The following is a 17,898-nucleotide window of genomic DNA, read 5'->3' as shown; positions in this document are numbered from 1 at the left end:
ATTCTATGAATACAGCAGAGTTTGAACGGGGGAAGAAGAAAGTTTATAAAGTGGCTAAAAATATTGAGGATGGATCTTGAGATTCATGGAGTAAATGAAGGAAAAGGAAGGTGTTGAACCCTTTAAGTATTTTCTGGAATAAAAATGCTTCATCTGGATTTATGGTCTGAAAATAGGAGTTCAGATGTCAAATGCGGTAGCTCTGGGAGAGGGGTTAAAATTCCGTTCACTAAGGTGTCTAGTATCAGAAATAATGATGACACAGCTATCTTTTAAACCTTCACTTTTTGATCGATCTACTCAGAGAAACATCTGAGCCAGGTGGGATTTGAACCCAGATCTTTTGACTTCTCAGGTTGCAGGTTGAGTCCGTGATTAAGAAAGCAAATGTAATGTTGTTATTTATCTCAAGAGGGTTTGAATGTGCTTCTGAGACATTATAAAGCTCTAGTTAGGCCCCATTTAGAATACTGTGTTCAGTTTAGGGCCCCACAGGAAGGACATACTGGCACTGGAGCGTGTCCAGAGGAGATTCACATGGATGGTCCCTGGAACGGTAGGCCGAACATATGATGAATGGCTGAGAATCCTGGGATTATACTCAATAAAGTTTAGAAGGTTGAGGAGAGATCTAACAGAAACTTACAAGACAACGCATGGCTTAAAAAGAATGGATGCTAAGAATTTGTTGCTGTCAGGGGGGGATACTAGGGCCTGTGGGTACAGCCTTAGAATTAGAGGGGGTCAATGTAGAATGGAAATGAGGAGACATTTCTTCACCGGAGAGTGGTGGGCCTGTGGAATTCATTGCCACGGATCGCAGTGGAGGCCGGGACGAGAAATGTCTTCAAGGCAGAGATTGATAAATTCTTGATCTCGCAATGAATTAAGGGCTACAGGGAGAGTGTGGGTAAGTGGTGTTGAAATGCCCATCAGCCATGATTAAATGGCGGAGTGGACTCGGTGGGCCGAATGGCCTTGCTTCCGCTCCTCTGTCTTATGGTGTTATGGTCTTATCAGGTCATCACTCCGCTAAGATCAGAGCACTGTAAGGGGAGGCCACTCATCCCCTCAGCCTGCTTCACTGATCCAATTCCTCCTGTCCATAAGGCCTGCCTTTGCTCCGTAATCCTTGATTCCCTGACTGATCAAGAGTCTATCTCTCTGTTTGAAACGCACACACAGACAGTGCCCCCACAGCTCACTGCGAGAATGAGTTCCAAAGACTCACAACCTTTCGAGAGAAGAAATTCCTCCTCATCGCAGTCTTAAATTGGTGCCCCTTTATTGTGAGACAATGCCCTCTGGCCCTAGACTCACCCATGAGGGGGGAACATCCTCTCAACATTGACCCTGTCAAGCCCCTTAAGAATCTGATATGTTCCAACAGAATGACCTCTCGTTCTTCTAAATTCCAGTGAGTAGAGGCCCAGGCTATTTCGCGTTTACTCGATAGTTAATCCCTCGACAATAGGGATCATCCAAGTGAACCATCTTTCGGGGAACTGTTTCCAATGGAAATGAAGCTTTTTCTTGAAAGAAAAGGGGAAATGACTACAGTCTTACAGATCTAATGACCCATCCAGTTTACAAACACCTCAATTGTTTTCTTTGCTTTATCATTCGTGCTAGTAGCTGAAAATGTGTTGCTGGAAAAGCGCAGCAGGTCAGGCAGCATCCAGGGAACAGGAGAATCGACTTACTGCAACCTAATCCACAGCCAATATTCATATTTAGCAATCCTGCTCTTAAAATGTTGAGCACTAAGAATATTAATGTAATGAATAGCAACTTCTAAGCCTTCCTGAAGAAGGGCTTATGCCCGAAACGTCGATTCTCCTGTTCCCTGGATGCTGCCTGACCTGCTGCGCTTTTCCAGCAACACATTTTCAGCAACTTCTAATACTCAAAAATACCAAGACATTCGTGCTAGTACTCAGGACACAGCGCTACAGTCCTGAGCCCACGCACGTGCCTCTTTCTACAATTTACTCCTTAGAAGCGAAAGCAAAACACTGGAGAAGTTGGGAATCTGCAATGAAATCGGAAACTGCTGGCGGAAGCAACATCAGGAAGAGGTGACCCTTAAATCTTAGACGATGACTTCTCTTCAGAACTTCTTAGAAATGCTTTGAGTTATCGGGGAGAGGCTGGGACTAGAATCTAGGCGGTTGGGGATAACCTTATAGAGGTTTATCAAACGGGGTATGGAGAAGGTGAATGGCAGATGGCCTTCCCCTATGATTGCATGACAAGGGAGCACATTTTTAAGGTGAGAGGAGAAAGATTCAAAAAAGACATTTGTGTCTACACAGAGGCTGGCTCGTGTGTGGAATGAACGTCCCGAAGTGGTGGATGCGGGTATGGTTACAAGATTCAGAAGACATTTGGATAAGTTCATGACGAGGAAAGGCTTTGGAGGGATATGGGCCAGGAGCAGGCAGGAGGGACTGGTTCAGTTTGGGGCTGATGATTAGAATGGTCTGTTCCCGGGCTGTACATAGAACATAGAACATAGAACAATACAGCACAGAACAGGCCCTTCGGCCCACGATATTGTGCCGAACATTTGTCCTAGCTTAAGCACCCATCCATGTACCTATCCAATTGCCGCTTAAAGGTCACCAATGATTCTGACTCTGCCACTCCCACAGGCAGCGCATTCCATGCCCCCACCACTCTCTGGGTAAAGAACCCACCCCTGACATCTCCCCTATACCTTCCACCCTTCACCTTAAAAAGAATTTTTTTTTACATATCAAGGACACGTCGCATCTGTTCCTTGAAAAAGTTCCACGTTTCCACGACATCCTTCCCTGGCAGCCTATGCTCCCAACTTATGCTCCTCAGATCCTGTCTTACAGCATCGTAATTACCCTTCCCCCCAATTGTAAAACCTACCCTGTTGCACGCACCTATCTCTCTCCATAACCAAGGTGTGACTGTGTGACTTCATGACTTTATTTCTGGTGGGTGGGGTTGGAGGAGAAGAGGACAGTGGCATCGTAATGGCAATTATTCGACTAATAATCCGGAAATTTGGTGTAATGTTTTGAAGATGTCAGTTCAAGGAGCGGCGCAGCAATTGGAGTCATGGAGTTAAAACAAATCTGAGAGGTTTTTTTGATTTGAAAAAGGTCTAGCAGCCATTAAGGAGACAGTGAAACAATTCACAGCTGTTCATCCTGTCTTCCCTTGCCTTGTTCTCTCACATTTATCAGGATTGAATTCCGTTTCCCACTGACCAGCTCTTCCGTCTAAATACGCCTGAAATGTAGTCTTGCGTGTCCAAGTTTAGATTAGATTAGATTACTTACAGTGTGGAAACAGGCCCTTCGGCCCAACAAGTCCACACCGACCCGCCGAAGCGCAACCCATCCATACCCCTACATCTACCCCTTACCTAACACTGCGGGCAATTTAGCATGGCCAATTCACCTGACCTGCACATCTTTGGACTGTAGGAGGAAACCGGAGCACCCGGAGGAAACCCACGCAGACACGGGAGAATGTGCAAACTCCACACAGTCAGTCGCCTGAGGCGGGAATTGAACCCGGATCTCTGGCGCTGTGAGGCAGCAGTGCTAACCACTGTTAGAGAGAGGTGTTCTCTTTTTCAGGTGAATATCCAGGAGTGAGTTGGTAACAGCAGCAATGGCTGAGCCAGTGAGTGGGCTAGTGTTTGGGAGCAGTTTGGCTATGTTGCGATGACCTTATGAGATGTGAACACCAGAAACCCGGGTTAATTTTCAAAAGGTGCGAGTTTGCATCCCTCCCGAACTGAAGAAACTTTGATTCTCAAGTCATCGAAAGCACCATCGCGCAAGGATGCTTTGAGAAGGAAGGGGGATATTTCTTGATATGTTGGGCCTGATGCAGAGCAATCAGGGGGTCACTGGTTTGTATTCAGGTGCCTGCTCTGGTAAACCATTTCCCGGTCAAGGAAGGAGGATTTATTACAGGCGGCTCAGCGGTTATTGCTGCTGCCTCGCAACACCAGGGTTCGATTCCTACCCTGTGTCCGTGTGGATTCCCTCCAGGCATTCCAGTTTCCAAAAACGTGCAGCTTATGTGGATTGGCTGCGCTAAATTGCCCTGCACCGTGAAGTCCAAGTGGGTATAGCCACAGGGTTACCAGAATGGAGATGGGATAGGGTGGAGGGTTGTGTCAGCATGGACTTGATGGGCCAAATGGCCTCTACACTGTGGGGATTCTATCGGCAAGAGAAAGCTAGCTGATTGCCCCTGACTAGAGAGGGTTCAGAAAACAGGTCATTGCCAGGAATGGCAAATTTGCGTTATAAGGAGAGGGTGGGCCTTTTACTCGCTGGAGCTTAGGAGATTGAGGGGTGACCCCCCCCCCCCCCCCCGCCCCTGTCAAAGCTGATAAAATCGTGAGGGGTGTAGAGAAGGCAAATAGCAAGGGTATTTTCCCGAGGGTGGAGGGGTTCACTACCAGGGGGCATATTGTTAAAGCTGAGGAGATAGTTTTTAAAAGGACATGAGGGGCAACTTTCCTACACAGTGGTCCGTATGTGGATTCAACTGCCAGAGAAAATGGTGGATGCAGGTCTATTTGCAACCAAAAGACAATTGGATAAGTTCATAAATAGGAAAGGTTTGGAGGGATATGGGGCAGGAGCAGGCAGGTAGGACTTGTTTAATTTGGGATTACGGTCAGCATGGATTGGTTGAGTCGAAGGGTCTGTTTCCGCGCTGGATGACTCTATGACTGTGTGACGTCACTTCCCACTGTGGGAGCTATGGTTTGATTACTGGCGTTCTGACTCCTAGAGTCACGGAGTGTGTACATCACTGGAAATGGCCCTTCAGCTCACCATGCCTGTGACAGTCATAAATACCTACCTCTTCTCATCCCATTTCCCAGCACTTAGCCGTGCACGCTATGTTCAATAAATTAGGTCTTTGAGGGTTCCCATCTCAACTACTCTTTCAGGCCCTAAGTTCCAGACACCCATTGCCCTTTTGGTGAAAGAAAATCTCCACAAATCCTCTCGACACCTCCTGCTGCTTACCTTAAAGCTGTGCCCCTTGGTTACTGACCCATCTAATTAAGGAGAAAGGACTTTGTACACCTCAATCAGGTGACCCCTTCTCTACTCTAAAGGAAACAACCTCAGCCCTATCTTGTCTCTCTTCGCAACTGAATCTCAGACAACACCCTGAGCGTTATTGGGTGGCATGGTGGCTCAGTGGCCTCACAGCGCCAGGGACCTGGGTTCGATTCCAGCCTCGAGCGACTGTCTGTGTGGAGTTTGCACGTTCTCCCTGTGTGGCTGTGCTCTGGCTTCTTCCAACACTCCAAAGAGGTGCAGATTAGGCGATTTGGCCATGCTACATTGTCCCATAGTGTTCGGGGATGTGTGAATGGGCCATGCCAAATTATACCCAGGGAGGTTTAGGTTAGCTGCACTATTCGGAGGAAATGTAAAAGTAATAAGGTAAGGGGAATGGGTCTGGGTGGGTTACTCTTCGGAGGGTTGGTGTCGGGCTGAATGGCCTGCCCCACACTGTAGGGATTCTATGATCCTGGTGATTCTCCACTGCATTCTCTCTCACACAATCACATCCTTCCTGTAGCGTATAGGGAGCAGTCCTCCAGCTGTGACCTGACTAATGTCAAGCACAGCTTTTCGTTCAATGCTAAATGTTTTCTTGTGACCATGAACAGGGACACAGTTGAAAGCCAGGGGTTTGAGTTTCTTTCTTGCAAACGCAAGGCGATCGAACAGTGTGAAGCCTTTCTTCAGGAATCCTGAATTCCTGAAGGGCTTATGCCCGAAACGTCGATTCTCCTGCTCCTTTGATGCTGCCTGACCTGCTGCGCTTTTCCAGCAACACATTTTTCAGCTCTGATCTCCAGCATCCTCACTTTCTCCTGGTTGATCTAACAGTGTGGACAAACAGTGAACAGAAACAGAAACAGAAACAGTCTCCATCCCAGTTCAACGTTAGTTAAATTCCTGATCTTAGTTGGTCTAATAACACAGACTCGTTGTTCAATGACTGATGCTTGGTATCAACTAGTCTCCCTGTTTCTTTGCAAAAGGCCATCAGTACCCCAGGACTTAACATTTCCATCTTGATGCATTAAAGCTTCGGTGTCAGGGCTCATTCCCTCTGACCACTTTTCCTTTTTTCTCTTCTCTTGTTTTTTCCCCTTTACGTTACACACTTCCTTTTACTTACCATCAGCAATGGTAAGGAATCCCAGCAGGGACTGGAGTAAGCCCAGTGTGGACTCATGTGGGCCCAGGGTGGACTCATGTGGGCCCATTGTGGACTCAAGTAGACCCGTTATAGACTCGAGTGGGCCCAGCACAGACTCAAGTGGGTCCAGCACAGATCTGAGTGGGTCCAGCACAGACTTGAGTGGGTCCAGCACAGACTCGAGTGGGCCCAGCACAGACTTGAGTGGGTCCAGCACAGACTTGGGTGAGCCCAGTACAGACTTGAGTGGGCCCAGCACAGACTTGAGTGAACCCAGCACAGTCTCGAGTGGGTCCAGCACAGAGCCCACACAAATACGTAATAGGCCCACTCAAATCCACACTGGGCCCACTCAAATCCACACTGGGCACACTCAAATCCACACTGGGCCCACACAAATCCGCACTGGGCCTGCTCAAATCCGCACTGGGCTCACTCAACTACGCAATGGGTTCACTCGAGTCCACACTGGGCCCTGCTCAAATCTGCACAGACTCAAGTGGGTCCAGCACAGACCTGAGTGTGTCCAGCACAGACTTGAGTGGGTCCAGTGTGGATGCAAGTGGGCCCAGCATAGGCTTGAGAGAGCCCAGCACAGACTTGAGTGGGCCCAGCACAGACTCAAGTGGGCCCAGCACAGACTTGAGTGGGCCCAGCACAGGCTCGAGAGAGCCCAGCACAGACTTGAGTGGGCTCAGCACAGACTCAAGTGGGCCCAGCACAGACTCGAGTGGGTCCAGGACAGACTTGAGAGCACCTACTGGATCGGGCCCAGCTGACTCATTTGGGTCTGGTGTGGATTTGAATGAGCCTAGTGTGGACTCAAATGGCTCCAGGGTGGACTCAAAAAGGGCCCAGCACAAGACTTGAGTAAGTTCAGTGCAGACTTGAGAGGGCCCAGCGTAGAATTGAGTGGGCCTAGCTTATCTCTCCACGCTTCAGGCTCTCTGCCTTTATTCCTGATGAAGGGCTTTTGCCCGAAACGTCGATTTTGCTGCTCGTCGGATGCTGCCTGAATTGCTGTGCTCTTCCAGCACCACTGATCCAGAATCTGGTTTCCAGCATCTGCAGTCATTGTTTTTACCAAGTGGAATTGAGTGGGCCCAGTGCGGATTTGAGTGGGCCCAGTGCGGACTCGAGTGCGTCCCAGATGGATTTGATGGGCCCAGAGCAGACACCAGAGGGTCCAGACGGACTCAAGAGGATCCAAGCAGACTCAAGTGGGCCCACTGCAGTCTCGAGAGGGTCCAGCATAGACTTGAGTGCGCCCAACACAGACTGTATTGGGTCTGGTGTGGATTTGAGCAGGGTGGGTGCAGGTTTTGCAATTCCTGCGGTGGCAGGGGAAGGTGCCAGGACGGGAGGGTGCGTTGTAGAGGGGCGTGGACCTGACCAGGTAGTCATGGAGAGAGCGGTCTTTGCAGAAAGCAGATAGGGGTGGGGGAGGGAAATATATCCTGGTGGTGGGGTCCGTTTGTAGCTGGTGGAAATGTCAGCGGATGATGTGGTTTATGTGAAGGTTGGTAGGGTGGAAGGTGAGGACCCAGGGGGGTTCTGTCCTTGTTGCGGTTGGAGGGGTGGGGTCTGAGGGCGAAGGTATGGGACTTGGATGAGATGCATTGGAGGGCATCTTCAACCATGTGGGAAGAGAAATGACGGTCTTTAAAGAAGGAGACACCCACCCTCCCATCCTGGCACTTTCCCCTGCCACCGCAGGAATTGCAAAACCTGCGCCCACACCTCCCCCCTCACCTCCATCCAAGGCCCTAAAGGAGCCTTCCACATCCATTGATGTTTTACCTGCACATCCACCAATGTCATTTATTGTATCCATTGCTCCTGATGCGGTCTCCTCTACATTGGGGAGACTGGGCGCCTCCTTGCAGAGCGCTTTAGGGAACATCTCTGGGACACCCGCACCAATCAACCACACCGCCCTGTGGCCCAACATTTCTACTTCCCCTCCCACTCTGCCGAGGACATGGAGGTCCTGGGCCTCCTCCACTGCCACTCCCTCACCATCAGACGTCAGGAAGAAGAATGCCTCATCTTCCGCCTCAGAACACTTCAACCCCAGGGCATCAATGTGGACTTCACCAGTTTCCTCATTCCCCCTCCCCCCCACCTTACCCCAGTTCCAACCTTCCAGCTCAGCACTGTCCCCATGACCTGTCCCATCTGTCTACCTTCCTTCCCACCTATCTGCTCCACCCTCCCCTCTGACCTATCACCTTTACCCCCACCTCCATCCACCTATTGCACTCTCAGCTACCTTCTCCCCAGCCCCATCCCCCTCCCATTTATCTCTCCATCCCAGAGGCTCCCTGTCTCATTCCTGATGAAGAGCTTTGGCCTGGAACGTTGATTTTCCTGCTCTTCGGATGCTGCCTGACCTGCTGTGCGTTTCCAGCACCACTCTAATCTTGACTCTGATCTCCAGCATCTACAGTCCTCACTTTCATCTAGCGGACTCAAGAGGGCCCAGCGCAGACCTGAGTGGGTCTCAGATGGACTTGAGAGGGCCCAGCGTGGAATCGAGTGGGCTCAGTGCAGATTTGAGTCGGCCCAGTATGGATTTGAGTGGCCTCAGTGCAAACTAGAGTGGGCCCAGTGTGGACTGAGTGGGCCCAGCGCAGACTTGAGCCGGCACAATGCAGACTCAAGTGGGTCCCAGATGAACCTGAGAAGGCCCAGACAGACCCGAGAGGACCCAGAACAGGCAGAAGAGAGCCCAGATGGACTCTAGTAGGCCCACTGCTGAATCGAGAGGACCCAGCATAGACTTGAGTGGACCCAGCACACACCCAGTTGGGTCTGGCGTGGATTTGAATGGGCCGAGTGCAGACTCAGATGGATCTAGTGTGGACTCAAGGGGGCCCAGTGTGGGACTTGAGTAAGCTGAGTGCAGACTTGAGAGGGCCCAACATAGAGTTGAGTGGGCCCAGTATGGATCTGAGTGGTCCCAGTGCGGATATGAGAAGGCCCAGTGTGGATTTGAGTGAGCCCAGTGTGGATTTGAGTGAGCCCAGTGTGGATTTAAGTGAGCCCAGGGTGGATTTGAGTGAGCCCAGGGTGGATTTGAGTGGGCCCAATGTGGATTTGAATGGGCCCAGTGCAGATTTGAATGGGCCCAGTGCGGATTTGAGTGGATCCAGTGCAGGTTTGAGTGACCCTGTTGCAGATTTGAGTGATCCCATTGCGGATCTGAATGGGCCCAGTGCGTATTTGAATGGGCCCACTGTGGATCTGAGAGGACCCATTGTGGATTTGAGAGGGTCCAGTGCAGATTTGAGTGGATCTAGTGCATGGTTGAGTGTTCCTGTAAGAGATTTGAGTGATCCCATTGCGGATCTGAATGGGCCCAGTGCGTATTTGAATGGGCCCACTGTGGATCTGAGAGGACCCATTGTGGATTTGAGAGGGTCCAGTGCAGATTTGAGTGGATCTAGTGCATGTTTGAGTGTTCCTGTAAGAGATTTGAGTGATCCCATTGCAGATCTGAATGGGCGCAATGCGGATTTGGTGAGCCCAGTGCAGATTTGAATGGGCCCAGTGTGGATTGAGAGGGCCCAGTGTGGATTTGAGAGGGCCCAGTGCAGATTTGAGTGTCCATATTGCAGATTTGAGTATGCCCAGTGTGGACTTGAGTGCATCCCAGATGGACTTGGTGGGCCCAGAGCGAACTTGAGAGGACCCAGTGTGGTCTCGGGAGGGCCCAGAACATATACAAGAGGGCCCAGATGGACTCAAGAAGAACCAGGCAGACTCATGTGGGCCCATTGCAGTCTTGAGAGGGCCCAGCATTGACTTGAGTGCGCTTAACACACAGGCTGGATTGGGTCTGGTGTGGATTTGAATAGTTGAAACTTTATTGCTGGAACAGCACAGCAGGTCAGGCAGCATCCTGCCTCTGGATTTGAATAGGCCAAGTGCGGACTCAAATGGGGCCAGTTCAGACTCGAGTGGGTCCCAGATGGACCTGAGAGTGCCCAGGCAGACTCAAGAGGGCCCAGAACAGGCACAAAGGCCCAGATGGACTCTGGAGGGCCCACTGCTGTCTCGAGAGGCCCAGCATAGACTTGAGTGGGCCCAGCACAGACTCACTTGTGTCTGGTGTGGATTTGAATGGGCCGAGTGCAGACTCGGATGGTTCCAGTGCAGACTCAAGGGGCCCAGCATGGGACTTGAGTAAGCTCAGTGCAGACATGAGAGGGTCCAGCGTAGAATTGAGTGGGCCCAGTGCAGATTTGAGTGGTCCCCAGTGCGGATATATGAGGGCCCAGTACGGATTTGAGAGGGCCCAGTGTGGATTTGTGTGAGTCCCGTGTGAATTTGAGTGGGTCCAGTGCAAAGTGGAGAAGGCACAGTCAGATTTGAGTCCACCAGTGTGGACCCGAGTGGGCCAATGCAGATTTGAATGGATGTAGTATGGACTTGAGTGAACCCATTGTGGATTTGAGTGTGCCCAGTGTGGATTTGAGAAGGTCCAGTGCAGATTTGAGTGGAACCACTATGGATAAGAGTGGGCCCAGTGTGGATTTGAGTGGGCACAGTGCAGATTTGAGTAGGCCTAATGCGGATTTGAGAGAGCCCAGTGTGGATTTGAATGGATCCAGTGCAGATTTAAGTGTTCCCATTGCAGACTTGAGTGGGCCTAGTGTGGATTTGAAAGGGCTCAGTGCGATTTGAGTCATCCTATGTGGATTTGATTGGGCCCAGTGCGGATTCGATTGGGCGAAGTGCAGATTTGAGTGGGTCCAGTGAAGACTTGAGAGGGCCCAATGCAGACTCGAGAGGGCCCAGTGCTGATTTGAGTGGACCCAGTGCGGATTTAGAGTCATAGAGTCATAAAGATGTACAGCACGGAAACAGACCCTTTGGTCCAACCTGTCCATGCTGACCAGATATCCCAACCCAATCTAGTCCCACCTGCCAGCACCTGGCCCATATCCCTCCAAACCCTTCCTATTCATATACCCATCCAAATGCCTCTTAAATGTTGCAATTGTACCAGCCTCCACCACTTCCTTTGGCAGCTCATTCCACACACGTACCACCCTCTGTGTGAAAAAGTTGCCCCTTAGGTTTCTTTTATATCTTTCCCCTCTCACCCAAAACCTATGTCCTCTAGTTCTGGACTCCCCCCACCCCAGGGGAAAAGACTATCCATGCCCCTCATAATTTTGTAAACCTCTATAAGGTCACCCCTCAGCCTCCGACGCTCTAGGGAAAACAGTCCCAGCCTATTCAGCCTCTCCCTGTAGCTCAGATCCTCCAACCCTGGCAACACACTCGTCAATCTTTTCTGAACCCTTTCAAGTTTCACAACATCTTTCCGATAGGAAGGAGACCAGAATTGCACGCAATATTCCAACTGTTGCCTAACCAATGTCCTGTACAGCTGCAACTTGACCTCTCAACTCCTGTACTCAATACTCTGACAGATACCAAATGCCTTTTCACTATCCTATCTACCTGTGACTCCACTTTCAAGGAGCTATGAACCTGCACTCCAAGGTCTCTTTGTTCAGCAACACTCCATAGGACCTAACCATTAAGTGTATAAGTCCTGCTAATATTTGCTTTCCCAAAATGCAGCACCTCGCACTTATCTGAATTAAACTCCATCTGCCACTTCTCAGCCCATTGGCCCATCTGGTCCAGATCCGGTTGTAATCTGAGGTAACCCACTTCGCTGTCCACAACACCTCCAATTTTCGTGTCATCTGCAAACTTACTAACTGTACCTCTTAAGCTCACATCCAAATCATTTATGAAAATGACAAAAAAGTTGAGGACCCAGCACCGATCCTTGTGGCACTCCACTGGTCACAGGCCTCCAGTCTGAAAAACAAACTTCCACCACCACCCTCTGTCTTCTACCTTTCCGCCAGTTCTGTATCCAAATGGATTTGAGTGAGCTCAGGGTGGATTTGAAAAGGCCCAGTGCAGATTTGCAAAGGCCCAATGTGGATTTGTGTGAAACCAGTCTACACTTGAGTGGGCCCAGTGTGGACTCGAGTGGGGCCAGTGCAGACTTGAGAGAGTTCAGTGTGGATTTGAGTGAGTCCAGTGCAGATTTGTTTATGCCCTGTGTAGATTTGATTGGGCCCAGTGTGGATTTGAGTGGATCCATTGCGGATTTGTGTGGGCCTAGTGTGGATTTGATAGGATCCTGTGCAGATTTAAATGGGCACAGTTCAGATTTGAGTGGGCCCAGTGCAGATTTCACAGGACCCAGTGTGGACTCGGGTGCATCCCAGACGGACTTGATTGGCTCAGAGCAGGCTTGAGAGGGCCCAGAACAGGCACAAGAGGGCCCACGTGGATCTATTGGGCCCACTGCAGTCTAGAGAGGGTCCAACATAGACGTTAGTGGGCCCATAACTGACCCAGTTGGGTCTGGTGTGGATTCGAATGGGCTGAGTGTAGACTCGGATGGGACCAGGGCACTCTCAAGGGGCCCAGCACGGGACTTGAGTAAACTCAATGCAGACGTGAGAGGGCCCAGCATAGAATTGAGTGGACCCAATGCGGATTTGAGTGGTCTCAGTGCAGATATGAGAAGGCCCAGTGTGGATTTGAGAGAGCCCACTGGGGATTTTAGTGAGCCCAGTGTGAATTTGAGAGGGCATAGTGCAGATTTGAGAAGGCCCAGTGTGAACTTGAGTGAATCCATTGTGGATTTGAGTGTGCCCGTTGTGGATTTCAGTGGGCCTAGTGCAGATTTGAGAAGGCCCAGTGTAGATTTGAAAAGGCCCAGTACAGATTTGAGTAGAACCAGTGTGGACGTGAGTTGGCCCAGTACAGACTTGACAGAGCCCAATGCGGATTTGATTGCGCCCAGTGTGGATTTGAGACGGTCCAGTGTGATCTCGGGTGCGTCTCAGATTGACTTGATGGGCTCAAAGTGGACTTGAGAGGGCTGAAACAGACTGACTCGAGAGGGCCCAGAAGAGGCACAAGAGGGCCCAGATGGACTCTGTTCACTGCTGTCTCTAGAGGGCCCAGCATAGACTTGAGTGGGCCCAGTATAGAGACACTTGTGCCTGATGTGGATTTGAATGGGTCGGATGCAGATTCAGATGGGTCCAGTGGGGTCTCAAGGGGCCCAGCACGGGACTTGAGTAAGCTCAATGCAGACGTGAGAGGGCCCAGCGTAGAATCAAGTGGGCCCAGTGCGAATTTGAGTGGTCCCAGTGCGGATATGAGAAGGCCCAGTGTGGATCTGATTAGGTCTATTGCAGATTGCATTGGGCCCAGTGTGGATTTGAGTGGGCCCAGTGTAGACTCGAGTGTGTCTCAGGAGGATCCAGGCAGACTCAAGTGGGCCCACTGCAGTCTCGAGAGGGCCCAGCACTGACCTTATTGGGTCTGGTGTGTATTTGAATAGGCCGAGTGCAGACTCAAGAGGGCACTGTGCAGACCTGAGTGGGCCCCAGATGGACTCTAGTGGGCCCACTGCAGTCTCAAGAGGGACTTGAGTGGGCTTAACATAGCCCCACTTAGAATTAGCATTCCTATAGTGTGGAAACAGGCCCTTCGGCCCAAAAGTCCACACTGACCCTCCGAAGAGTAACCCACCCAGACCCATTCCCCTACTTGCCCCTGACTAATGGACCTAACCTACATAACCCTATATGGCAATTTAGCATGGCCAATTCACCCTAACCTGAGCAGCTTTGGACTGTGTGAGGAAACCGGAGCACCCGGAGGAAACCCATGGAGACACGGGGAGAATGTGCAAACTCCACACAGACAGTCGCCCCAAGGCTGGAATCGAACCTGGGTCCCTGGTGCTGTGAGGCAGCAGTGCTAACCACTGAGCCACTGTGCCACCCCTCGTGTCTGGTGTGGATTTACATGGGACAAGTGTAGATTCAGATGGGTCGAATGCGGTCTCAAGGGGCCCAGCGTGGGACTTGAGTAAGCTCAGTGCAAACGTGAGAGGGCCCAGCGGAGAATTGAGTGGGCCCAGTGCAGATCTGAGTGGTCCCAGTGCAGATATGAGAAGGCCCAATATGAATTTGAGAGGGCCCACCGTGGATTTAAGTGGATTCAGTGCAGATTTGATTAGGAGTCCATTGTGGATTTCATTGGGCCCAGTGCGGATTTGAATTGGCCCAGTGTGGATTTGAATTGGCCCAATGTGGATTTGAGTGGGCCCAGTGAGAATTTGAAAGGGCCCAGTGTGGATTTGAAATGGCCCAGTGTGGATTTGAGTGGGCCCAGTGAGAATTTGAAAGGGCCCAGTGCGGATTTGAATTGGCCCAATGTGGATTTGAGTGGGCCCAGTGAGAATTTGAAAGGGCCTAGTGCAGATTTAAATTGGTCCAGTGTGGATTTGAGTGGGCCCAGTGAGAATTTGAAAGGGCGCAGTGTGGATTTAAATTGGTCCAGTGTGGATTTGAGTGGGCCCAGTGAGAATTTGAAAGGGCCCAGTGCAGATTTAAATTGGACCAGTGTGGATTTGAGTGGGCCCAGTGAGAATTTGAAAGGGCCCAGTGTGGATTTAAATTGGTCCAGTGTGGAATTGAGTGTGCCCAGTGAGAATTTGAAAGGGCTCAGTGCGGATTTGAATTGGACCAGTGTGGATTTGAGTGGGCCCAGTGAGAATTTGAAAGGGCCCAGTGCAACCCCATTTGGACCTGAGAGGGCCCAGAATAGGCACAAGAGGGCCCAGATGGACTCTAGTGGGCCCACTGCAGTCTCGAGAGGGCCCAGCATAGACTTGAGTGGGCCCAGCACCGACCCAGTTGGGTCTGGCTTGGATTTGAATGGGCCGAGTGTAGACTCGGATGGGTCTTATGCATACTCAAGAGGGCCCAGCACGGGACTTGAGTAAGCTGAGTGCAGACTTGAGAGGGCCCAGTGTAGAATTGAGTGGTCCCAGTGCGGATTTAAGTGATCCCTATACGGATTTGAGTGGAGTGAGTGCGGATTTGAGTGGGCCCAATGCAGATTTAAGTGATGCCTGTACGGATTTGAGTGAGGTGAGTGCGGATTTGAATGTGCCCAATATGGATTTAAGTGATCCCTGTCCGGATTTGAGTGGAGTGAGTGCGGATTTGAGTGGGCCCAATACGGATTTAAGTGATCCCTGTCCGAATTTGAGTGGAGTGAGTGTGGATTTGAGTAGGCCCAATACGGATTTAAGTGATCCCTGTCCGGATTTGAGTGGAGTGAGTGTGGAGTTGAGTAGGCCCAATACGGATTTAAGTGATCCCTGTCCGGATTTGAGTGGAGTGAGTGTGGATTTGAGTGGGCCCAATACGGATTTAAGTGATCCCTGTCCGGATTTGAGTGGAGTGATGTGGATTTGAGTGGGCCCAATACGGATTTAAGTGATCCCTGTATGGGTTTGAGTGGAGTGATGTGGATTTGAGTGGGCCCAATGCGGATTTAAGTGATCCCTATACGGATTTGAGTGAGGTGAGTGCGGATTTCAGTGATCCCTGTACAGATTTGAGTGAGGTGAATGCGGATTTGAATGGGCCCAGTGCGGACCCAAGTGTGTCGGTGAGCGAGCCCCTATTTACGTTTCCAGGGACGAGCACAGGACCTCGTGCATAGGTATTGGTGGCTGCTACAATCAGCGTGATATGCTCAGCAGGGAAAGGTGGTGTCTGAGGGCGGGTGACTTTGTTGTTGACGGCGACGAAGCGTTGGGGGGGGAGGGGATCGCAGTGACATCGGTGAGAGACCGGACTCCGACATTGACAGGTCCACCATTGGCAGTGGCAAGATGGTGGGGGATGGGATGGCAGCTCAGGGGTCATTGACAATGAACTGGCTCAGGGCTGAGAGACTCCCTTGAAGCTCTACCTTCCTATTTCTCTTCTCTTTCTTAAAACTAGAGTGCCGGGTCATGGCAACAATGGGAAAACTGTAAAATACACGTGACAATACAAAACACAAATCATAAAATAATGTCACCTACTCCCTTTCTCATTCGGTATTACATGGAGTGCCCTTTCGCCCTTGCTCTTCTAGTTAATGTGTTGATTGATAAAGGCAAATACCCCATATACCTTCTGAACTACTTGCCTTGCTGACTTCTGGGAGGTAAAAACAAGGACTGCAGATCCTGGAAACCAGATTCTGGATTAGAGTGGTGCTGGAAAAGCACAGCAGGTCAGGCAGCATCCGAGGAGCAGGAAAATCGACGTTTCGGGCAAAAGCCCTTCATCAGGAATACCTGTATTCCTGACTTCTGGGAGCTATGGACCAAGGTCCCTCTCTATTTCCTCCGGTACTCCCTTGTAACTCCTCACCCCGCATTTGAGCTCAGCAACATCCTGACTGCACCTCATTCCTCTCTCCCGGTCCTCTGTTGAATATGCTTCAGGGGTCCAGCTGGTTTTAACATTCGAAGCATAGAATGTAGGAGGTGGAGTGGGCCATTCTGCCCTTCAAACCTGCTCTGCCATTCCACATGACCATTTACCCTGGTTTCCCCTTGCCCCCTATGCTTTTCATCCTAAGAACCAAGCTAGTTTGAACATAGAATAGCATGATGGCTCAGTGGTTAGCACTGCTGCCTCACAGCATTAGGGCTTCCACGTTCAATTCCAGCCTCGGGCGACTGTGTGTGTGTGTGTGTGGAGTTTCCACATCCTCTGCGTGGGTTTCCTCCGGGTGCTCCAGTTTCCTCCCACAGGTCAGGTAAATTGGCCGTGCTAAATTGCCCATAGTTTTAGGTGCATCGTTCAGAGGGAAATAGGTCTGGGTGGGTTACTTTTCAGAGGGTTGGTGCGGACTTGTTGGGCCAAAGGGCCTGTTTTCGCACTGTGGGGAATCTAATCATAGAACAGTAACAACACCGAAACAGGCCTTTCGGCCCACAATGAACATGGCGTCAAATTAGACTAAGCCCCGCTGCCTGCCCTTGCTCCATGTCCCTCCATCCCTTGCATATCCATGTGCTTATCTAAAAACCTCTTAAACACCCCATCTCATCTGCCTCCACCACCACCCTGACAGCACGTTCCTGACTCCTCCCACCCTCGTTAACAAAATGCCCCTCACCTCTCCTTTGAACTTGCCCCCTTAAATGCACATCCCCTAATTTTAGACATTGCAACTCTGGGGAAACAAAAGACTCTGACCGTCCACCCTGCCAATGTGTCTCATAATTTTGTAGACTCCTTTCAAGTCTCCCCTCAGCCTCGGCCGCTCCAGAGAAAAAGTTTTTCCCCTACTTGAAAGCATTTAACGTTTTGGCTTCAATTGTTTTTTCTCTGTGAAGAACCCTCTCATCTCTGTCCCTTATCTTCAGACTGTGAGTCTCAGGCAGCGCTAATGAACTGCTCAGAACCCTTTTACTGCTTTTTACCCCCTTGCTCGCTCCAAATGCATGATTAATGAGAGTCTGTAACAGGCTCCAGTGAGCAATCTCTGATCAAACACATTCAGTTGCACAATGTGGAAATTCCAAGCACTTAAAATAATATTACTAACAAAGAAAGGCATGGGATTCTGAGTGAGAGGTTTATTGGAAGCCATTTGGGTTGCAATGATTAATCACCAAGGCGTTCAGTAACAAAATCTCATGTTTCACGAAAAACAGCAAGAGAGAGACAGACACGCTGAGAGAACGAGAGAGAGAAAGGAATAGCTGATAGACAGTGTGACTGAACATTCAGAAAAACGTGAGGTGGAAAGACT

This window comes from Chiloscyllium plagiosum, unplaced genomic scaffold (genome assembly GCF_004010195.1).
Source record: "Chiloscyllium plagiosum isolate BGI_BamShark_2017 unplaced genomic scaffold, ASM401019v2 scaf_75, whole genome shotgun sequence".
NCBI classification, from domain to species: Eukaryota; Metazoa; Chordata; class Chondrichthyes; order Orectolobiformes; family Hemiscylliidae; genus Chiloscyllium; species Chiloscyllium plagiosum.
This window is presented reverse-complemented; position numbering follows the sequence as displayed.